Below are 22564 nucleotides of genomic sequence, written 5' to 3'. Positions count from 1 at the left end.
AAGTTTAGTGAAATATTTACTTTTCCTTAATGTATCGATTAGCTTATAAATAATTGGAATGTCATTCTTTAGTAAATTTGTCTTGTTGTATGTCGGTTTTAATGATAAAAAATACGTATAGTTGTGTGTGTGTGTGTGTTTAAGTATGTCATTGAAAATTAGAATGTGATTTATAATCTATACAGTTTATATAGCAAAAAATACAATATACTCTAGTGAGGTAGACAGATATAGTCACAACAAGTTAATAATCTGTGTGGATTGAGATAAGAGCTATGCGTGGCCAATACAACTATCTGTCTTGCAATGGAAACTGAGTTAATTCTGATCTCAGGGGTCTGAGCAGACCAAATATGACGTTTGAAATATGAATTGACTTTCCACAGGCAGAGGTGAGGGAGCTTTTCCAAGCAAAGTTTACAACATTGGTAGAGGGATGGAGGGAGACAATTCCAACCATTTACCCCTATGTGGGGCATATAGCATAGCGGGTGTGTCGGGCATGTAGAATGTAGAGCAGAGAGATATGAGACCAGAAAGAGGCTGGCACAATATTTTCAATAATAATAATGGTGAACATCGGTCTAGCAGTTGTGTTATTCTAGGCACTACTCTCAACCAAAACCAAAAAACCAAACCCATTGCCATCGAGTCGATTCTGACTCATAGCGACCCTATAGGACAGAGTAGAACTGCCCCGTAGAGTTTCCAAGAAGCGCCTGGTGGATTCAAACTGTTGACCTTTTAGTTAGCAGCTGTAGCACTTAACCATTGCACCACCAGGGTTTCCACTACTCTCAACATTTTACATATATTTGAGGTGGCGGTGGTTCAGTGGTAGAATCCTTACCTTCCATGAAGGAGACTTGGGTTCGATTCCTAGCCAGTGCACCGCTTGCAAAGCTATCATCCTTCTGCCAGTGGAGGCTTACATGCTGCTATGACGCAGAACAGGTTTCAGTGCAGCTTCCAGACTAAGACTAGGAGGTAAGGCCTGGTGATCTACTTCTGAAAATCAGCCAATGAAAAAATCCTATGGATCACAATAGTCTAATCCCCAACAGATGATAGGATAGCACAGGACATGGCAGTTTTTCCACTGTGCATGGGGTTGCCCTGAGTCCTTAGGCTGGGCCCACAGGATGGCAGCTAACAACAAGGACAACAATTCTCACCATCTTTATAGATATGGAAATTGAGGCACAGGGGGCATATTTTGCACAGTTTTGAAGCTTTCCCAAAATTTCTCCAGAATTGATGTATTTTTAAAGAAAGAAAAAAGAAAATAAGGAAAACGAATCAGATTTTTTGTGGTGTAGGGAAGCTCCTTGAATCATAGTTCTAGAAGCCAGCTCAGTGTGACCCCTCATTAACCAGTCTGAATTGTCTTTTTTCTCCTGAAAGCCGGGCAGGTCAGGGAGCTTTGAGTCAGGACTGACTCATAGCTCTGGCATGTTTTCAGGCCAGAAAACAAACTTTGTTTTTTAAGCCACGAAGGGAATGTTTGAATAAAGTAAACGTACTTGCCCTAGTTATACACCATCATCTCTGATTCATGAGTTTTTAAATGGCTCACTCGCAAATGATTATTCTGTCTCAAATGAGTTCGTGCACTCTGTCTTCTCTGCATTTAAAAGTGGTCTTGCTCTGTCTCTCCATAGTCTGTTCTGGCACCACTTGGAATGTCTTCTCAAAAGCCAATCAAAAATTTGCTAATAATTTTAAAGCTGGGCAAACCAGCTCAACGGGCCTCAGTGCCACAGGAAAAAGGAAGAGGATCGTGCGGGAGATTATTCTTTTCTGATCACTGATATAAGAGCTATGGCTTTATACAAATACAGTCTCTGGTCTTTTTGATGTGCTCCAAAAATTTAAAAAGTCTAACCAGGTCTGGGGACAGAGAAATCCAGAGAAGAGGGAGGTAGGCTTCACAGCCATTTGCGTCAAGGTTATTTTTGGTTTTGGTTTTCCCAGACTCAGGAACATTACCTATAGATGTTAATGACAATGATACTGTTTTGAAAAAAAGAGGTGGCGCAGCCTGCCCCACGTGTAGTCTGGGCCATCAAACAAGACACTTCCATAGGTCATAGAATCATAGAGTCACTTTCCAGAAGCAACCTCAGAGATCACCTTGTACATCAGCCATGTGTTAGAGACAGAAGCCAAGGAAGCTGCAGTGACTTGTCTAAGGTCACATAGCTTGTGTCTTCTGAATTCAGACCCCATGCTTTTATGTATGTCATGAAAGGTGATTAATGTGGTGGGATTTACAAACAGGAAAAGCTGAGATGTAAGAGAGCATTTATTTGTTAAAATAACACTTTTATACTAGTTTTCTTATTAGAAATTTGTCAGGTCATGGATTGAATTATGTCTCCCAAAATTGTGTCACCTTGGCTAGACCATGATTCCCAGTATTGCGTGATCATACAAGATTTTGTCATCTGATGTGACTTTCCTATGTCTTGTAAATCTTCCCTCTATGGCGTTAATGAAGCAAGATTAGAGGCCGTTATATTAACGAGGCAAGACTCAACCCACAAGATTAGGTTGTGTCTTGAGTCAATCTCTTTTGAGATTTAAAAGGGAGAAGTGAAGGGGGGGGCAATGTGAACCTCGTACCACTAAGAAAGTAGTGTCGGGAGCAAAGCATGTTCTTTGGCCCTGGGGTCTCTGTGCAGGGAAGCTCCTAGATCAAGGGAAGATTGATGACAAGGACCTTCCTCCAGAGCTGACAGAGAAAGAAAGCCTTCCCCTGGAGCCAATGCCCTGAATTCAGACTTCTAGCCTACTAGACTGTGAGAGAATAAAATTCTGTTCATTAAAGCTGTCCTCTTGTGGTATTTCTGTTATAGCAGCACTAGATAACTAAGACAGGTTATGTATAGAGCTGGGGATACCGTTGAACATTTTCAGGGACGTAGAAATCAGGAAAATCCTCGATATGTTTGAATACACTGGCCTATCTGGCATAGGACGGCAAGTTCAAGTTTTCAGCAGTTTTGTGTGTGTGCGTAAATTATTAAATTTGTTGGTCTTTCTGGGGTGGGGGGTGGGAATTGAGTCATCAGCCTTGTAGCCTCATCGACATTAACTGGTTTGTTTTCAAGACTCTGCTAAGGAATCAGTTGTTTCTGCAGAAGTTCAAGGGAATGACATTTTGAGAAGTGTGCGAGTTGTTGTATGTATCTACCAAAGCTTTATTTACTCTGTTAACTTCTGTGGTAACTGTTTTTAGGTTTAGAGTGCTTTGGCTAGCTATGTGAAATACATTCCTGGACTTTGCCATTGTCTTCCATACTCGTGTGCAGCTGCTCAAGCCCCGGGTGATGCCATCTCTTTCAGCAGTTTTGTAGGTTGAATTTTATTGTCGCTTTCTTCAGGGCTGTCATATCTTGATGTTCATTTTGTATTTTCCTCCTCGTCTACCCATTTCACTGAGTCAGGTTCCTGTTCATAAAGCATCAAGCTATATCAAGTCAAGAAGGAATGTTAGGGGATAGTAAAAAAAAAAAAACCAAGCCGGTTGCTGTCGAGTTGATTCTGACTCATGGCGACCCCATGTGTTTCAGAGCAGAACTTCACTCCATGGGGTTTTCAATGCCTGTGACCTTTTGGAAGCAAATTGCTAGGCCTTTCTTCTGAGGTGCCCTTGGTTGCGTTTGAAACATCACCTTTCGGTTAGCAGCCAAGCACTTAACCATTTGCACCATCCCCTAAAAATCTCTTCAGGACACAAACGTCAGCTTGAAGCTCACTTTTTTTTAGAAGATTCACTGTTCTAATAGTTTAGATGACTGAGCGAAAAGATAGTAAATCCTCCTCAAAGGAAGGGCCTAATGACTTCAATTATTTTTCTCCAAATGGTGAGCCAATTGCCCCGCTATAATTTATTAAACACTTTATTTTTATCATACTATTAGATCACAGTTTCCTGGCCAACTGACTGGAAGAGATCCATATTTATGCCTATTCCCAAGAAAGGTGATCCAACCAAATGCAGAAATTATCAAACAATATCATTAATATCCCATGCAAGCAAAATTTTGCTGAAGATCATTCAAAAGCAGCTGCAGCAGTACATCGACAGGGAACTGCCAGAAATTCAGGCCAATTCAGAAGGGGAGGTGGAACCAGGGATATCATTGCTGCTGTCGGATGGATCCTGGCTGAAAGCAGAGAATGCCAGAAAGAGGTTTACCTGTGTTCTATTGACTATGCAAAGGCATTCGACTGTGTGGATCATGACAAATTATGGATGACATTGTGGAGAATGAGAATTCCGGAACACTTAATTGTGCTCATGAGGAATCTGTACATAGACCAAGAGGAAGTCGTTCGAACAGAACAAGGGGGTACTGCATGGTTTAAAGTCAGGAAAGGTGTACATCAGGGTTGTATCCTATTCAATCTGTATGCTGAGCAAATAATCTGAGAAGCTGGACTATATGAAGAAGAATGGGGCATCAGGATTGGAGGAAGACTCATTAACAATCTGCATTATGCAGATGACACAACCTTGCTTGCTGAAAGCCAAGAGGACTTGACGCACTTACTGATGAAGATCAAAGACCACCGTATGGATTACACCTCAGCATAAAGAAAACAAAAATTCTCACAACTGGACCAATAAGCAACATCATGATAAACGGAGAAAAGATTGAAGTTGTCAAGGATTTCATTTTACTTGGATCCACAATCAACAGCCATGGAAGCCAAGAAATCGAAAGGTGCATTGCATTGGGCAAATCTGTTGCAAAGGACCTCTTTTTAAAGTGTTGAAAAGCAAAGATGTCACCTTGAAGACTAAGGTGTGCCTGACCCAAGCCATGGTATTTTCAATCGCATCATATGCATTTGAAAGCTGGACAGTGAATAAGGAAGACCGAAGAACTGACACTTTTGAACTGTGGTGTTGGCGAAGAATATTGAATATACCAGGAACTGCCAAAAGAATAAACAAATCTGTCTTGGAAGAAGCAGAGACAGAATGCTCCTTAGAAGCAAGGATGGCAAGACTGCGTCTTACATACTTTGGAGATGTCATCAGGAGGAATCAGTCCCTGGAGAAGAATATCATGCTTGGTAAAGTACAGGGTCAGCAGAAAAGAGGAAAACCCTCAACGAGATGGATGGGCTCAAGCATAGCAACAGTTGTGAGCAGGGCGTAGGACTGGGCAGTGTTTTGTTCTGTGGTACATAGGGTTGTTATGAGTCAGAACCAACTTGACAGCACCTAACAACAAAAACAACAACATTAGATCACTGAGAGAAGGACTTTTAATACTATTTCTTTGATCTGACAATCCTGACACTGTTACATATTGTTTTAATTAGTGTAGCTTTATAGGAAAAGCCCTGCTCAACACCTGGATAGGCACGTTGAGACATAATTTATTGCCTTGAGAGACCTGTGGGAACTTGACTCTTGGTGCTGACTCGTGGCGCACAAGGACGCATAGTGGGTCATTGGTGATGTGTTGTTGCTCTGGTTTAACCACAGCCAATGGGTCTTCCTGCCAGACCTCCCCGAGGCAAGTAAGTTCGTCACAATGGAGGCTTGCCCAATCTTTTTTAAATTCTAATACCACAGGTCAACGTTAGCATTATACATTTCTCAGTGAAAATAAACATGACACAGCCATCGTGCTTACCCCCTACTTCTTTGACTGCAAACCAGGGTTTGCTTATTATAGCAGTCATTTGCCCTTGTCTCAGTTGCCTGCTAAGCCAATTCTATGGGTCTGTTTTGGCATTTAGACTCCATCTTAAAGTTCTTATTATTTACTAGGGCAGTGTCACCTGGCTGTCTAACCCAGTTTTTGCTTCCTCTTTGTTACTTTTCCTTTCATAGTTCTTCTGGTTATTTGTTGTTTTTAGTTGCCGTTGACTCACGGCTCTGGTTTATGACTACTTTATTTATAACAGAACAAAACGTTACCTGGTCCCAGGTCATCTCCTCTCCATGATTGTAGGCATTGTGAGTCCATTGCTGTGGCCACTGTGTCAATTCATTTCATCGAGGGCCTCCCTCATTCTCACTGGCCCTCCACTTTACAAACACCATGTCCTCCTCCAACAACTGGTCTTTCCTGGTGACATGTCTAAAGCAAGCCAGTCAGGCAATATTCTGTTGTGATCCATAAGGTTTTCATTAGCTAATTTTCAGACATAGTTCACCAGGCCTTTCTTCCTAGTCTATCCTGGAAGCTCCATGGAGACCTGCCCACCATAGTTGATCCTGCTGCTATTTTAAATACTGGTTGCATATCCTCCAGAATCACAGCAATATGTGAGCCACCACAGTATGGCAAACTGACAGATGGGTGGTGGCTGGATTCATTACCCCTTTTCTTATTTTCTCAGGCAGCCCCACTGCTGGTTTCCCTCTGCTTGCAAGTACCTTAGTATCACTAAGCAGTTTCACTTGACAATACAGTAGGGTTGCCAGATAAAAAGCAGGATGCCGTGCAATATCTGGGGTATACTTACACTAGGAATTTATGCATCATTTATCTGACATTCAAATTTAACTGGGTGTCTGTATTTTTATTTGCTAAATCTCACCACCGTAAAATACAACTGTCTCTGTGCCTCAGAGGCATAACAAAGTGCAAATGCGGCCCGTGTCAACTCAAGACCTGAACCTCTCTTCTCTATTTCCAAAGAACCAAAGTCACATTACTATTAAAAACATTAGGGGGAAAAAAGAACACGACAAACTCAAGCACATTTTCTTATTACAATTTCTACACTTAAAATGAAATTTAATCAAAAATTGATTTTATTTTTTGCCTTAAAAGCAAAAGGACTAAAAAAAAAAAAAACCCACAAACTCAGGCATCTTTTTCAGGTTCCTCTACCAACTCATCAGCTGCTTTGAGGGAGAAAAAACCTGGCAATCAGCTTCCATAAAGATTACAGCCTAGGAGACCCTATGAGGCAGTTCTACTCTGTCATATAGGGTTGCTGTGAGTTGGAATTGACTGGATGGCACACAACAACAACAACCTACAGGAACCACCACGCACCCTCAGAGCATTAACCTAACTTCATGCACTTGGATTCTTACAGACCATGAGCTGACCATGATTACTATCCAGATGCCTTGGAGTCTATTTCAACTCATGGCACCCCATGAGTGTCAATATAGAACTGTGCTCCATATAGTTTTCAGTGGTTGCTTTTTTGGAACTTGATCACCAAGCCTTTCTTCCAAAGCACCTCTGGGTGCTTTTGGTTAGCAGCTGGGCGTGTTAGCCAACCAAGGTCTCATGGTTACTATATACAAATCATTTCAGTCCTGGGAGCCAAAATAACCCCCAGCTAGCCTCACAGCTCCTGTGTTTAGGCTGACTTTGAGACAGTTCCTTTTTAATTCATACCTGAGACAGTCTAGTTCGAGAGAAACCAAGCAAACTTGCCACTTGATCAGTGGCCATGAAAACATAGGTCAAATTCCTTTGAGACAAAGACTTCCTGTGCAGAAAAAAAAATCTTCAAGGCCTAGCCAATGATCCTCTCGTGCTGAGCAATGCTCTCTAATAAATGCCTTCTATGAAAACAGGTCTTCTGTGTCGAGAAGGAACTAACCCTCTCCTCAAAATTGTTTTTTAAAATGAACCATAATGGTGGAAATACGGTTCCATCCACTTTTTACCTACTTTCAAAACCTCAGATGACTAACTTATCAAGTGATTAGCATATCTACAAAGGCAAAATGTTAATCTTAATATAATGTAGTTACCAGAATAAAGTTCTTGCCTCACTGGTCAAGAATGAGCAGGTAAGGCACATAGTTTTCCACAGGAGCAAAGCTTTACTGAAGAAGCTTGCAAGTGGAGATGAGGAGGGCCTAGGGCAATGCTTACCCTAATCTCACAGAACAAAGGACAGACCCGGGTCTGTCTTTTTAAAAGTTCTTAGGGGGGAAAAGATTCATGTTTATTCATAAACACAGGTGGGGATACATTAACTAAGGTGCAGGCGCAGCAGCTTTCCAAGATGGCTCCTGTCCCGGAGGCCTCTGGGATTCGTAGCAGGACTTATTACGGCGTGTTGCACCTGCACTGTCTCCTGCTCCCCAGGTTCAATTCCCCATCTGGGGCTGTAGCCCCTCACTGCTCCTGGTGGAAGGTCACATGGTGGTCATATGTGGATGTTCTGTGCATGTCCCTGGGCCTGGTCTTCTTCAACTCCTTCTGAGAGGCAACTTTAAAGAAGTTTGTGGGTTATTTTTAGATACCTTGCCCCATTGTTCTGGGGAATGGCTTTATTTCTGCGCCCTGGCCCATTCCTTGTTACTTTGTTTGCAGATTTGGGGGCGCCTCGGTTACTTGTCTAAGTCTCTAGGTTCCACACTCGACCCCCTACTACCTCCCTGATAGTATAAACTATTTCTCTTTTACTTGTTTCTCCTCTAACCACAGCAGTCTCTGTGCTATTTCTCAAACAGGCACCCTCCAATCTCAGGGCCTTTGCTCCCTGTCTTAATGTCACGCTGTTCTTCTCCCAGTTGGCACCAGAATTCTGGTGGAGAGTGTTGTCCAACAACCCCTCTTAAGTACTTCTAAACAAAATGATCAGTTTTCTGTATCCTGAACTTCCAGATCCAGTTCTTAAATAAATATGAGACATAGTCCATTTAATTTAGTACATCTGTTTCTAGAAAAATAACCTGTAGGAAAATAATGTCCCATTCCTCTTCTCTGCCTTTTGGACCCACCTCAAACCCTGGTATTTAAAATCCTAAAGTTAAATAATGAGGCATTGGTGGATCACTGGTAGAATTCTTGCCTTCCATGTAGGAAATGTGGGTTCGATTCCAGGCCAATGCATCTCATGTTGCAGCCACCACTGGTCTGTCAGTGGAGGCTTGCGTGTTGCTATGATGCTAAACAGGTTTCAGTCGAGCTCCCAGACTAAGACAAACTAGGAAGAAAGGCCTGGTGATCTACTTGCAAAAATCAGCCAGTGAAAACCCTATGAATCACAAGGGCTCAATTTGGAACTAATCACGGGGACAGCACAAGACCAGGCAGTATTTCCTTGTGTTGCGCATGCAGTCACCATGAGTCAGGGGCTGATTCAATGGCATCTAACAACAACAACGAAGTTCAATAATTTTGCCATGGAGTATGCATGTAAATACAAGTTAATCATAAAAGAGACACCATATGTCCAAGCAGACAGCATGCACCTTGTTGGCGAAATGAGCACGTTAAGATAAATCACGTCCAGATTGCAAGGTCTGGGTTGGTATGGTGCTCCATCCCGATGCCTCTGCACATCTGAAGGACTCTGGAAGTGCTGCTGGCTGAGAGCCTGCAGCTGTCAGCCCTCTCCCGAAGTTGCCCTTGTTACAGAGACCGGCCTTGCCAAAGTCATGTCCTCTTCCCGGAGGCAGCCTTTATCCAGTGACTTCCATGCAGGAGTATAAAAGCTCAGACCGCTTGCCCCAAATCATGACAACTCTGAAGGGCCATGCCAGTATCAGAGCTCCTCATGGGGTCACCTGAGGCCTTTGTTGAGACTGCAGCACAGCCTAACTTCTCCCTCTGATCATTTCCTTCCTTTTCTCCAGGTCTTAATCCTGAGAGCACCCTCTAATACTCTTCTGCCTGCTTATCTCCATCGCGGAGTCTGTCTCTCAGGGAATCAACCTGTAACTATTGACACCAGGAACAGTCCAATAACATAGATGCCAAGATGGGATTCTGGGGCTGGACCACCCGCTGCCCGGCTAAGAATGGGTACCTCATCACTGTTAGCAAGTGGGGCTCAGCTTAGCCTTGGGAGACGGCAGCAGTGCAACTGTTAAACCCTTTACCAGAGCCCTAAAACGGAATGAAGTTCTGATACACGATACAACATGGGTGAACCTCAAAAACATTATACTGAGAGAAGCCAGACATATGATTCCATTTATATGAAATGTCCAGAATAGGTAAATCCACAGAGACAGAAATCAGGTTAGTTGTTTCCAGGGGCTGGAGGGTAAGGGGATGAGGGGATGAGGAATGACTGCATGTATAATGGGTACGGGGTTTCCTTTTAGGGTGGTGAAAACATTTTAGAACTAGACAGAGGCGGTGGTTGCACGCCATTGTGAAAGTACTAAATGCCACCGCATTGTTTGCTTTAAATGGTTGATTTTATGTTATGTGAATTTCACCTCAATAAAACAAAGTAAGAAAAGGAAAAAATTTTTACTGTTAGTGAACTTGGATGGATTACCAGTGGAAGGAAAGGTACAAGTAGGTGAAATGTATCAAGGATTTGAGAAATACGGGGGCAATAAGAATTATAAGGGTAATGGAATTGGATGACTGTGGCAAGTGGCTATTGATGCTTTGAAAAATGAAAGGCTGACAGTGATTACAGAAATTACAAGCTAGGTATGAAAGCCAGAGGCCTACTTGGCAGTGAATAGAGGGCTTCCCAACTCCTGTAGCCAGAGGGCAGAAAAAGCTGCGGATCAGGCGCAGGATTTAATCATAAGGGCAGCGGAACTCTAGAGAAGGTTGAAATCTTGACCTAGGTAGGTCTGCTATGCCCAGGTAAGGGCTCCATTAGTAAGGGATGGAATCCGGACATAAGAGGTGAGGCCATCTGGGTTGATGTACTTGAAAATCTTGAACTCCCAGATTCCTCTGAACCCTCTGAGCCCGCAAAATTGGCTCCCTCTCCATATTAAGGCCTAGTACTACCCTCTCGACACACACGCGTGCGCGCACACACACACACACACACTCGCACATCTTGCCCCTTGCTTGAAGACACTGCAGACACCATTTCACTAATAACAGCACACACCTTCCTCAGGATTTCCTTTCACCTGCCCTCTTGGCCAATAATTAGCATTAGATAGACAAGTAGATAGCTGCCATCAAGTCGACTCAGACTCTTGGCAACCTTACGTACAGGAGAATGAATGTTGCCTGGTCCTGGGTCATCCTCACAATTGCTGACATGTTTGAGTCCATTGCTGTGGCTCTTGTGCCAATCCACCTCAGAGAGGATCTCTCTCACTCTCGCTGGCACTCCACTTCACCAAACGTCCTCCAGCGATTGATGCCTCCTGATGACATGTCCAAAGCAAGCGAGTCAACAGTGCTCCATGGTGGGCCACAAGGTTTTCATTGGCTAATTTTCAGAAGTAGATCACCAGACCTTTCTTCCTAGTTTGTCTTAGTCCAGAAGCTCCACTGAAACCTGTTCACCATGGGCAACTCTGATGGTATTTGAAATACTGCTCTCATAGCTTCCAGCATCATAGCAACATCCTGGGGGAACTGGCAGAGGTGAGTGACACTGTGGCTTTGGGGGCCTGTACAGGAAACGGCAGAGGGAGAGTTAAGGGTGGGAGAGAGAGGTTTAGAGATAGGAAATGAAAGAAGATCCATGGTCTCTTCAGGGGCCTCTCATTCTTCTTTGGTTATGCTCTTCCAAGCATGTCTGGGATGTATGGAAAGAATCCTGACCATGGAAATTCATCCTGCAGAGAACCAAGTATTATTATTATTTATAAATCAATCAATCAATAATTTCCAAATTGGCCAGTTTTCCCAGAACTATCCTAAGGAGAGAGGGAGCCTGGGAAAGACCCAGTCAGCCTGGAAGGGAGGTGGCTGAACTTGGAAATAAGCAATGTACCTTATGCAGGAAAATACGTCTTACCAAGGGCAAGAGTGCTGATCCAAGGCTGCTCAGTGCCCAGAGGGTCACCTCAGGCCAGCAGGACTGCTGCGGTCTCCTAGGCCTCCTGGTCTGGCTCATGACACAGGATGTGGCACTGGCAGGGTTTGCATATACAATTCAGCTAGACGCTGAAGACCACTGATTTTAAAATGCAAGTTTCCTCATAGAAGGATTGCATTACGGGAGATATAAACAACGTTTCAGAGAGAATCATAGTCCCAGGATGGATGAACTCTCTGACCCCAAGGCAAGGGTTCTGTGAGGGGCGTCCTTAAACAGGCTGCAGAGCTACTGTGGGAGCCAGACAGACAGCAGGGCAAAGGCTCCTCGGTGTCATCAGCTTTGAATTCTAAAGACCCCTGAGGCCACAATTCTGTACACTCATTGTAAAAGCCACTCGTTTTATGAGAAGAGAAAGAAAAGGAGAAGAAAGAAATTAGAGTACATTAGTCACCCTATGAAATAAAAGTCACCCTATGGGAGTTTGAGGGATTAAAAGTAAAAATGAGATAAAAGAAAAATAAAATAATAAAAATAAAATAAAAATGGAGTAAGATGTATAAAGTAAACAACCCACTGAACAGGAAAAGGCAACGAAAAAGATAAAAAAGAAAAGTGAGTTTAAAACACAAGAAATGAAATGTGAGGCTCTTTTATTAGTTGGATTAAAAGATCAAAACACAGGGAGACAGATTTTAAGTTGAGATTAGGAATATTTGCCATAGACAAAAAGAAACTGCATAGGAATTAAAAAAAAAAAAAAAAGGGAAGACAAAACAGGACTGAGAAGGCAAAACATAAGTCTTAAGTCACATTTAAAAACAAAAATTGAAGGCCCCCAGCACATATGGCAATGGGCAGGGTCTAGGACTGTGCCTGGATGCCGATTTACCCAGAACTGAGAGCTCAGCCCTGGGAGCACAGCAGAGAGTTTTGGGCTCTGTGGGAGGGGCAGCCCCCTCTACTTTTGCATTTGTTTGAACAAAGCTTCTCATGGTCATGATCAAATTCTAAACAGGTTTCCTCTTAAACTGTATCTCCTTCACCCAAAAAGAACATTTAAATCGCCTAAAGAAAACCGACGAGGCAGTGGTGGATCAATGGTAGAATTCTTGCCTTCCAAGTGGGAGACCCAGGTTCAAGTTCTGGCCAATTCACTTTATGCACAGCCACCATCCATTGGTCAGTGGAGGCTTGCGTGTTGCTATGACGCTGAACAGGTTTCAGTGGAGCTTCTAGACTAAGACAGACGAGGAAGAAAGGCCTGGTGACCTACTTACAAATCAGCCAATGAAAACCCCATGGATCACAATGGTCTGATCCTCAATCATGGGGATGGCACAGGACTGGGCAGCATTTTGTTCCATTGTGCATGGGGTCGCCATGAGCTGGAGGCAAAGTGGACTACAGCTAACAACATTACAACAATAATGATGGCTGTCACATGGTGGCTTTCTATTTCTACCATTCCGTCTATTTATTTCGTAGTTGGCATTCTACTTTCATAATGAACTTCTGCTTTCCCCCCATTTATTTATTTATTAGTATGGATTCCTATTTTATTTAATAGGTTGAAGTCTGTTACTATCATTATTTTGATGCTTGAACTGTCCCAGATTTGGCCAGTGGGAACCTTTTCAAGCTGGCTCTTGAGTCCTTTGACATGTCCACATCATTCTTTAAGCATTTCCTTACCTGCTGGTAGTAGAAGGTATTCCAGGTTCATCTTGTACTTTTCCTGTTCCATCCCTAGAATCAACTGTTTCCTGGTTCCTTTTAGTGGAGAATGGTATTTAGAGACCAAGAGTAGATGTTCCATGTGCTCACTGCTACAAGGATGTCATCACTTCTGGATCTTCTCAGCTGATTGAGCTAGGACTTTACATACATATGTTGTAGAGTAACTATCTGTACTCTGATTAATGTAAAATTGAGAGATTTGTTGAATAAAGAGACAGCTCAAGCTAGGGTAGACTGAACTCCATGTGGCAGAATCCAACATGGCAACTCAGCGAAGATGTTTTATAAGGGGGAAACAAAGGACATGAAGTACAATACTTGATTGGTATTTACAAACTTAGATCATTGAAAGACATAATCTGGTAACAGATCGTTTTAAGGCAGGACTTCCTGTGGCAGGAACTCATAAGACAGGATTTCCTGCGGAGGGAACTGGTAAGGCAGGACTTCAATAGTGGAAGCTCTTAAGACAATTGGTTTAAAAGAATATTGTCTTAGATTGGTTTCAATGTGGTAATCATAAGGGCATGTGGGGTGGGGAGTTGTGTCGAAGGGTAGTTACATTTTTATTACCAGACATTCCTGTATCAGGGGAGCTGCAGTGTAGTACATCATCATTGCCAGACATTTCTTAGTTTCATGATTATGTCTGCACAGAAAATAGCTGTTGCTAGGGTGGAAACAAAACTAGCTGCAGAGGACTCGAACTTAAACCTCAAGTCCGCCACTTTGGATTTTCTCAGGTACCTCAAATTTTAAAATTCCCTTACACGTATATAAACACACACATACATATACAAACACACACATAAATATGTATATTATATATATTTACACAAACACACACATAAACATACATATATGTACATAACTGGCTATAACTATATCTGTATGTTTATACGCATGTAAATATATATCTGTTTTTTAAACTATGAGTTCATACTATACCTCAAGGTTCTCTCCATTCTTCACTTCTAGTCACTTTTCCAACAGTGAGAAACCTGGCTCCCATTATCCTTCCTACAGTTACTTGTTCAAAGACTTATTTCCTCAGTGTAACCAACCTTCGACCACACAGGTTGCCTCCTCTATGCCCTCCCTCCCCAACGGTCCCTCCTCGGTACATCACTGCCTCCTCAAGGTCCCCCTCTATCACCAAGGCTGCCTCCTCGGTGTGCCTGGCACATCACTGCCTCTACAGGGTCACCCTCCACCACCACCATGGCTGCCTCCTTGGTGTGACCGGCACATCACTGCCTCCACAGGGTCACCCTCCACCACCACCATGGCTGCCTCCTTGGTGTGACCGGCACATCACTGCCTCCACAGGGTCACCCTCCACCACCACCATGGCTGCCTCCTCGGTGTGGTCGGCACATCACTGCCTCCACAGGGTCACCCTCCACCACCACCACGGCTGCCCCCTCGGTGTGCCCGGCACATCACTGCCTCCACAGGGTCACCCTCTACCACCATGGCTGCCTCCTTGGTGTGCCTGGCACATCACTGCCTCTACAGGGTCACCCTCTACCACTATGGCTGCCTCCTTGGTGTGCCTGGTACATCACTGCCTCCACAGGGTCACGCTCCACCACCACCATGCCTGCCTCCTCGGTGTGCCCAGCACATCACTGCCTCTACAGGGTCACCCTCCACCACCACCATGGCTGCCTCCTCGGTGTGCCTGGCACATCACTGCCTCTACAGGGTCACCCTCCACCACCACCATGGCTGCCTCCTCGGTGTGCCCGGCACACCACTGCCTCCACAGGGTCACCCTCCACCACCACCATGGCTGCCTCCTTGGTGTGCCCGGCACATCGCTGCCTCCACAGGGTCACCCTCCACCACCACGGCTGCCCCCTCGGTGTGCCTGGCACATCACTGCCTCTACAGGGTCACCCTCCACCACCACCATGGCTGCCTCCTCAGTGTGGTCGGCACATCACTGCCTCTACAGGGTCACTCTCCACCACCACCATGGCTGCCTCCTCGGTGTGCCCAGCACATCACTGCCTCCACAGGGTCACCCTCCACCACCACCATGGCTGCCTCCTCGGTGTGCCCAGCACATCACTGCCTCTACAGGGTCACCCTCCACCACCACCATGGCTGCCTCCTTGGTGTGCCCAGCACATCACTGCTTCCACAGGGTCACCCTCCACCACCACCATGGCTGCCTCCTCGGTGTACCCTGAGGTCTCCGCACGGCTCAGTCCCAGACACACTCTGGGGAGGGAAGAGAAGGGAAGAGAAAGCTCAAAAGCAGTTTAATGGAAAACAGAAAAGATAATGTAAAGTTGGCTCGACTCTCCTTGGAGTCAATTATAGACTGTGAACTTTGATTTTATAGCAAATATTTTGCCCTTAATGGAAGGAGGAAGTGAAAGGCATTCCATGATATTCAGTCAGAAGAAGAGAGGCCTGAATTTCCCCTGGTTCCACTATGGTATCCATAATTAAATAAAGCCAACAGAGAAAGAATGCTGGCTGCTGTGGGAAGACACATGGAGAAAAATGGAAGGAAGGAGGAGGCTGTCGGGGAAGGAAGGAACCGTAGTGGCAGAGATGAGGCCAGATACTGGATCTTAATAAAGCCCCCTATGGCAAGATACATCTCTATTGTGTTAAATTCTGACGTCTTCTCCTAAAGATTTAACATGGGGCAAGTTTTTCCCCACTCTAACTCTTAGCTTTACTGTCCATAAAAATGGGGATGATAATGCTCACCCCTGAACCAGGGTTGTTGGTAAGAATGAAGTGAGGTAGCCTCTGTCAAGTGCTGCTCCTGCCATTACTTCATCACTGGAGTTTTCCTGGGCCCAGGTTTCCTTTTCGCAGTGTCTCTCCTCCTGCCCCTGCCTAGCCACAACCTGGCCCTGCCCTGCAGGCTCAGGAACCCAACCTATTTTCGTTTTATCCTCAGGGCTCCCACTGTCTACTTTAATCTTTTGGGGTTTCTTCTTGTTGTTGTGTGCTCTCAAGTTGATTTCTACTCATTACAACCCTACACTCTTTTAAAAAAAAAAATATTCATACACACACACACACATATATAGTGGTAAATATATGTGTAAGGAGCCCTAATGGTGCAATGGTTAAGTACTCGGCTGCTAACCAAAAGGTCTGGGTTTTAACCCACCAACTGCTCCGCTTAAGAAAAGACCTGGCGATCTGCTCCCATGAAGATTTCAGCCTAGGAAACTCTATGAAGCAGTTCAACTGTCCTATGGGTTGCTCGGAGTTGGAATTGGCTCAACAGCACACAACGACAACAACAAGAAAAACCAAATATGTGTGTATCAGATCAGTTGCTTTTCAACATTCTTCACGTGTACAATTCAGTTACTTCAGTTGTGTTTATCATATTATTCAACCATCGTCCCTATCCGTTTCCAAATTTCTCCACCGCCCTTAATAGAAGCTCAGCTAACCTAAGCAGAGAGTCACCCCCTTTCCCTGTTCTCCCACCTGCCCCTGGTAACCACTGATGAACTTTGGTCTCTCTGCAGATGCCTATTTTAGATGTTTCTTATAAGTCGGATCATACAAGATCTGTCCCTTTAAACCAAAACCAAAACCCAAACCCAAACCCAGTGCCCAGTTAATTCCGACACATAGTGACCCTAGAGGACAGAGTAGAACTGCCCCATAGAGTTTCCAAGGAGCACCTGGTGGATTTGAACTGCTGACCTTTTAGTTAGCAGCCGTAGCACTTAACCACTATGCCACCAGGGATCATATAAGATCTGTCCCTTTATGTCTGGTTTATTTCACTCAGCACGATGTTCTCAAGGCTCATCCACGTCCTAGCATGTACTTCATTTCTCTTTATGGCCAAGTAGCCCCTACCCTGTTCTGAAGTGTAATTCTTCAAGATGCTGGAGAAAGCTACTGGGTCTAGAGTCTGGCAACCCTAGGATGCTAAATCCAAGTGTTTCCACTGTGTGTCCTTGGACAAAGCATTGTCTGAGCATCTACTTCATCTCCTTTAAAATGCACATAACAATACTAACCTCCCAGGGTTGCAGTGAGAATTGATTATACTGGCTCTTCCTTTCTGCTTATGCAAACCAGGACGGCTGGTCGGGCCATTTGACCAAAAGCAGAAGTCTTGGCAAAGACTCAGAGACAGGACCTTGTTTGCCCACAGTGAAAAACTTTTTAAAGAAAACATTAGGCGTTAGGAAGGAGGCAGAGCTAATGGCAAGGAAAAACTTAGCCATAATAAACTTCCCATGACTCAGTGACCCAGAAAATTGATAAAGAACAGTTGACTTCTGATTTGAAGGAGGAAGAAACAAATGACACAATATTACAAGAATTATGTATCTACATATGGAATTAAGTGGATTCTGGTGGAAAGAATGTGGGATTTAGAGACTCAAGACCAGCCCTAATTGTTAAAACAGCTTCTTTCCAACGCCTAGTTTTTTTTTTCTCTTGTGTTTATTTACTTTCTGGGTTGGGTTGTAAATCGTTGGGCCAAAAAGGGCGGGGGGGGGCAGGGGGAAGACTGAAAGAACCTGAGCAGGCCTGAGGGTGGGATCTGACGGCCATTCTCACCTTGGCTACGATTCACTGCTGTCTTTCCCCAGGAGGTGGCTTCACTTGCTCTCCCCAGCGTGGGTGGTGTGCCCGTTGGAGCTAGAACTCACCCTCGTCCTTCCTCTGAGCCTTGACAGCCTTTGTTTTGCAGAGCTGCTGTAGGACGGATTTCCCTGGGAGGAGTGGTCTCTCCAGTCCATCCTGGGGTGTTTATTACCAACATAACACAAAACCAAAACCAAACCCATTGCCCTCCAGTCGAGTACAATTCATAACTACCCCATAGGGCAGAGTAGAACTGCCACCTTGGGTTTCCAAGACTGTAATATTTACGGAAGCAGACTGCCACATCTTTCTCCCTAGAGCGGCTGGTGGGTTGGAATCACCGACCTTTCAGTTAGCAGCCGAGCGCTTTAACCACTGTGCCACCACAGCTCCATGAAGTAACTCAAGAACCTCTTTATTATAAATCATTTCCCCTAGAGGAAGGGCATGGAGGTGAGGTCAGTCCTTGAGTCTCTAGCATAGCCACCTCCCTGAAGCTTTGTTCTTTTTGGCTCAGTCCAAATAAACACGCACATTTCCGGTAGCGCTCAAAAGGAATCTTTCTGTGACTTTGTTTTGCAGATTTGGTTTCGGAAGGGAATCGGGTTCTGTAGTTGAGGCTGGCTGCCTGCAGGTGGCGCCAGTGCACCATTGTAACAAACTGCCCTGTGCGAGAAGAAAGGACAATTTCTCTCTCATCCATTTGAGGAACTCCTGCCAGGATCAATCTTCTTACCAATGAGGTTTCTTCTCTGCCCAAAGCCCTTCAGTGGCTTCCTACTGTCTGCTGGATAAAGCCGAACCAGCAGTGGTCTCAGAGCCCCTGGGTGGTGCAGAGGGTTAATGTGCTCAGCTACTAAGAGAAAGGTTGGCGATTTGATTCGACCCAGAGATGCCTTGGAAGAAAGGCCTGGCAATTTACTTCTGAAAGATCAACCATTGAAAACCCTGTGGTGCACAGTTCTACTCTGACACCCATGGGGTCACCCTGAGTTGGAATCGACTCCATGGGATTTGAGGTTTTTTTAGCTGTGGCTTCGGCTTGAGATGAAGTCGAGATTCAGTCTTGTCTAGACAAACAGGATGATGGGAAAGCGTGAGGCTTCTTGACTGGAGTAGAGGGGAGGAGGCGAGTTCTGGGAGAAAGAACGCAAACAACAAAAACAGTGAGGATGAGGAGGGACCCCGTGGTCCGTCTCAGACATGGGGTCCTCCCAGCACGGCGCCTTCATGGAGTTGTGTCCTTGGAGAGAGGTGCTGCAGGCAGAAATGGAAGGGCTTGCTTTCACACAGGGCATGGGGACACAGAGCGAGGGAGGCAGAGGGCTTTCTCCTTCATCTGCACAGAAACACGGCATGACTCCAGGCAGGCCACAAGCAGCTGTGATGGTGGCAAGTAGTAGCCTTCAGGTGGCTTCATGGGCAATGAGCAAGGAAGGGGAACGGGGCAAAAGAACATGAGAAGACTCTGTGAACGGAGAAGACAAACCCTGCGGACCCCCACAGATGCTTGAAGAGGATTTTGCAAATTCCACCAACACCACTAGCAGTTGCCCTCGAGTTGACCCTGACTCAGGGTGACCCCATTGTGTCAGAGTAGAATTGTGCTCCATAGGGTTTTCGATGGATGATTTTTCAGAAGGAGATCACCAGGCCCTTCTTCTGAGGTGCCTCGGGGTGGACCCGAACCTCCAACTTTTCAGTTAACAGCCAGACACTCAATATTAAGGAGGATGGGTTAGTATTGTTGTTGGGATCTCATTAACACCTACATGCTGGGAAGACATGGTAGCCATGTAATTTATTGCCTAAATGGGAACACTATATTTTTATGATTAGTAAACGTCATTTTTTTTTTTTTTTTTCTATCACTGCTTTCAAATATATTCTTGCTCCACTCATCGACAATCACTTAGGGCCTATGTGTATATATATATATTTTTTTAAATAAATTTTATTATGTTTTAGGTGAAATCTTACACAGCAAATTAGGTTCCCCTTTAAAAATTTTTATACAAATTATTCTGTGCCATTGGTTACCATTTTTACAGTGTGTCAGCATTCTCATTATTTCCATTCTGTTTATTCTGTTTCCATTGATCTAGCTTCCTTTCCCCTCTTTGCCTTTTTTTTTTTTTTTCCCCCTCTTTGCCTTTTTATCTTTGCTTTTGAGTAAATGTTGACTTTGGTCTCATGTAGCTAATTGTTTAAAGGAGGACATTACTCATTGATGATATTGTTTCTTTTATAAGCCAATCTATTACTTGGCTGAAAGGTGACCTGCAGAAATAGCTTCAATTCCAAGTTAGAGAGTATCTTAGGGCAATAGTCTCAGGGGAGAGACTATAACTTTTCAAGTCACTTTTCAGTTCTCATTCTAAATATAAAGCCAGAGCTTCAGTCTTTTGGCCAAGTCAATGCAGCAGCAGGGAAGGTCTGATCTGTCTCCTTGCTCCTCTTCCTCCGCTCACTCTACTAATTCTATCTTCTTCGCTGTTGGGTAGCAGAGGGATGAGAGCAAATGGTGACACTTTGGATAGTGAAAAGGGGCACTAATAATAATTACACTGGGGCAACTGGAGTAAACTGGAACACTCTCCACAAAGTGACCATCCTTCAAGACCTCAGTGACAGGCAGGCCCTAGCCTGCGTTTGCAGCCTTATTTACCATCACTTTGGATCTAGTGTTTGGGCCAAGATGAACTATTTACTTCCCCCACCCCCAAATGGAGCCTTGGCGGCCTAGTGGTTAAGAGCTCGGCTGTTAACCAAAAGGTTGGCAGTTCAAATCCACCAGCTGCTTCTTGGAAGCTCTATGGGGTGGTTCTAGTCTGTCCTATGGGGTGGCTATGAGTCGTAACTGACTCCATGGCACCCGACCACAACAACTCCTCCCAAAGCTTGTTTTGCTGGAAGACTCTGTGGTAAAATGTGAAGATACAAGATTAGAACTTTGGAGATTTGGGGAATTTAATCCCAGCTCTATGTCTTACCTGCTGTGTGGTCTTGGGCAAATCACACGTCTTCCCTGCGTCTTGATTTCCTTATCTGTGTTGTTGTTCGTTGCCATCAGGTTGGCTCTGACTCCTGGCAACCTTATGTATAACAGAATGGAACGCCTCTCAATCCTGTATCAGCTTCATGATCGCTGGTACGTTTGAGTCCATTGTCGTGGCTATCATATAGTGCCTTCCAGCCTGGGAGCTCATCTTCCAGCACTGTATCAGACAATATTCTGTTGTGATCCATAAGGCTTTTATTGACTAATTTTTGGAAGCAGATTGCCAGGCCTTTCTTACTAGTCTGTCTTAGTCTGGAAGCTCTGCCGAAACCTGTCCACGTGGGTGACCCTGCTGGTATTTGAATACCTGGTGGCCTAGCTTCCAGCATCGTAGCAACACACAAGCCATCACAGTACAACAAACTGACAAATGGGTGGTGATCATCACCTATAGAAGTGGAGTCATACCTTCTCTTTCACAGGGTTGTGAGATTAAATGACACAGACCATGAAGTTAAATGCTACGACTGCTAACCAAAGGGTCGGCAGTTCGAATCCACCAGGCGCTCCTTGGAAACTCGGTGGGGCAGTTCTGCTCTGTCCTATAGGGCCGCTATGAGTTGGAATCAATAGCACTGGGCTTGGTTTGGTTTGGGTCTGTATTTTTATCTATCCAACTTTCCCCAGGACTCATTTGGATTCTTCATATCCCCATCAACCAGCCTGCAGAGGTTTGTTCTCTGTAAAATGTAAGCATCTCGAGTGCAGAGATTTTTGTCAGTTTTGTTCACTGATTATTCTTTGCACTTAGAGCAGTGCCTGGCATGTAGTAGGTGTTCAGTAAATAGTTGTTGAGTGAATGTAGCTTGTAATGCAACAATAACAAATATATTGATTATGCTGTTTCAGACTCCATTCCCCGCTGCATCCTGTCCATTTAAGAATCGCTACTCCTAGCTTTGTTCCAAACACATTTGCTGAGCCTCGGTTCTGTGCTGGGTTCCAATCAGATAACTGGGGAAGGGGCGGATACAAAGATGGATAAGAAAACCCTTGACCTTTAGAAGTTTGAGGTCTAAAAGGGAGAATGGATACAAATGTAAATAAATCTGTCTTTGTTAGCTGCTGCTCAGCCCGCCCCCAACTCATGGCAGCTCCACCTGCAAGGGAACGAAGTACTGCCCTGTCCTGTGCCATCCCCACGACCGGTTGTGGATTGGACTGTTGTGACCCATAGGGTTTTCACTGGCTGATTTGCAAGTAGATCACCAAGCCTTTCTTCCTAGTCTTAGTATGGAAGCTCCACTGAAACGTGTTCAGCATCATAGCAATGCATAAGCCTCCACTGACAAACGGGTGACGACTACCCACGAGGTGTATTAGCTAGGAATTGAACCCGCGTCTCCTGTGTGGAAGGTGAGGATTCTACCACTGAACCACCACTGCCCCCAAGTAAATATAGCCCCTCTCTTTAATTCTTCCAGGTGAGAAGCTATTACGTGTCCTATTGCTTAAAAAAACCCAGTG

General features: G+C 44.6%; 1 long non-coding RNA gene across 3 annotated transcripts in view; it reads right to left on the bottom strand.

The window, feature by feature from the left end:
- LOC135228660 (uncharacterized) overlaps positions 1–18909 on the bottom strand; it is a 58001-nt gene extending 39092 nt beyond the window's left edge. For 2 of the 3 annotated variants that reach the window (XR_010319424.1, XR_010319426.1), the window contains exon 1: positions 18010–18909. This is a non-coding gene — a long non-coding RNA (uncharacterized LOC135228660). Of the gene's footprint in view, positions 1–3050; positions 3454–5944; positions 11501–18009 lie in introns of those variants that run through there. The other variant, XR_010319425.1, reaches the window with a different exon arrangement.
- Between the last annotated feature and the right edge of the window lie 3655 nt (positions 18910–22564).

This window comes from Loxodonta africana, chromosome 25 (assembly GCF_030014295.1).
Source record: "Loxodonta africana isolate mLoxAfr1 chromosome 25, mLoxAfr1.hap2, whole genome shotgun sequence".
Taxonomy (NCBI): domain Eukaryota; kingdom Metazoa; phylum Chordata; class Mammalia; order Proboscidea; family Elephantidae; genus Loxodonta; species Loxodonta africana.
This window is presented reverse-complemented; position numbering and strand designations above follow the sequence as displayed.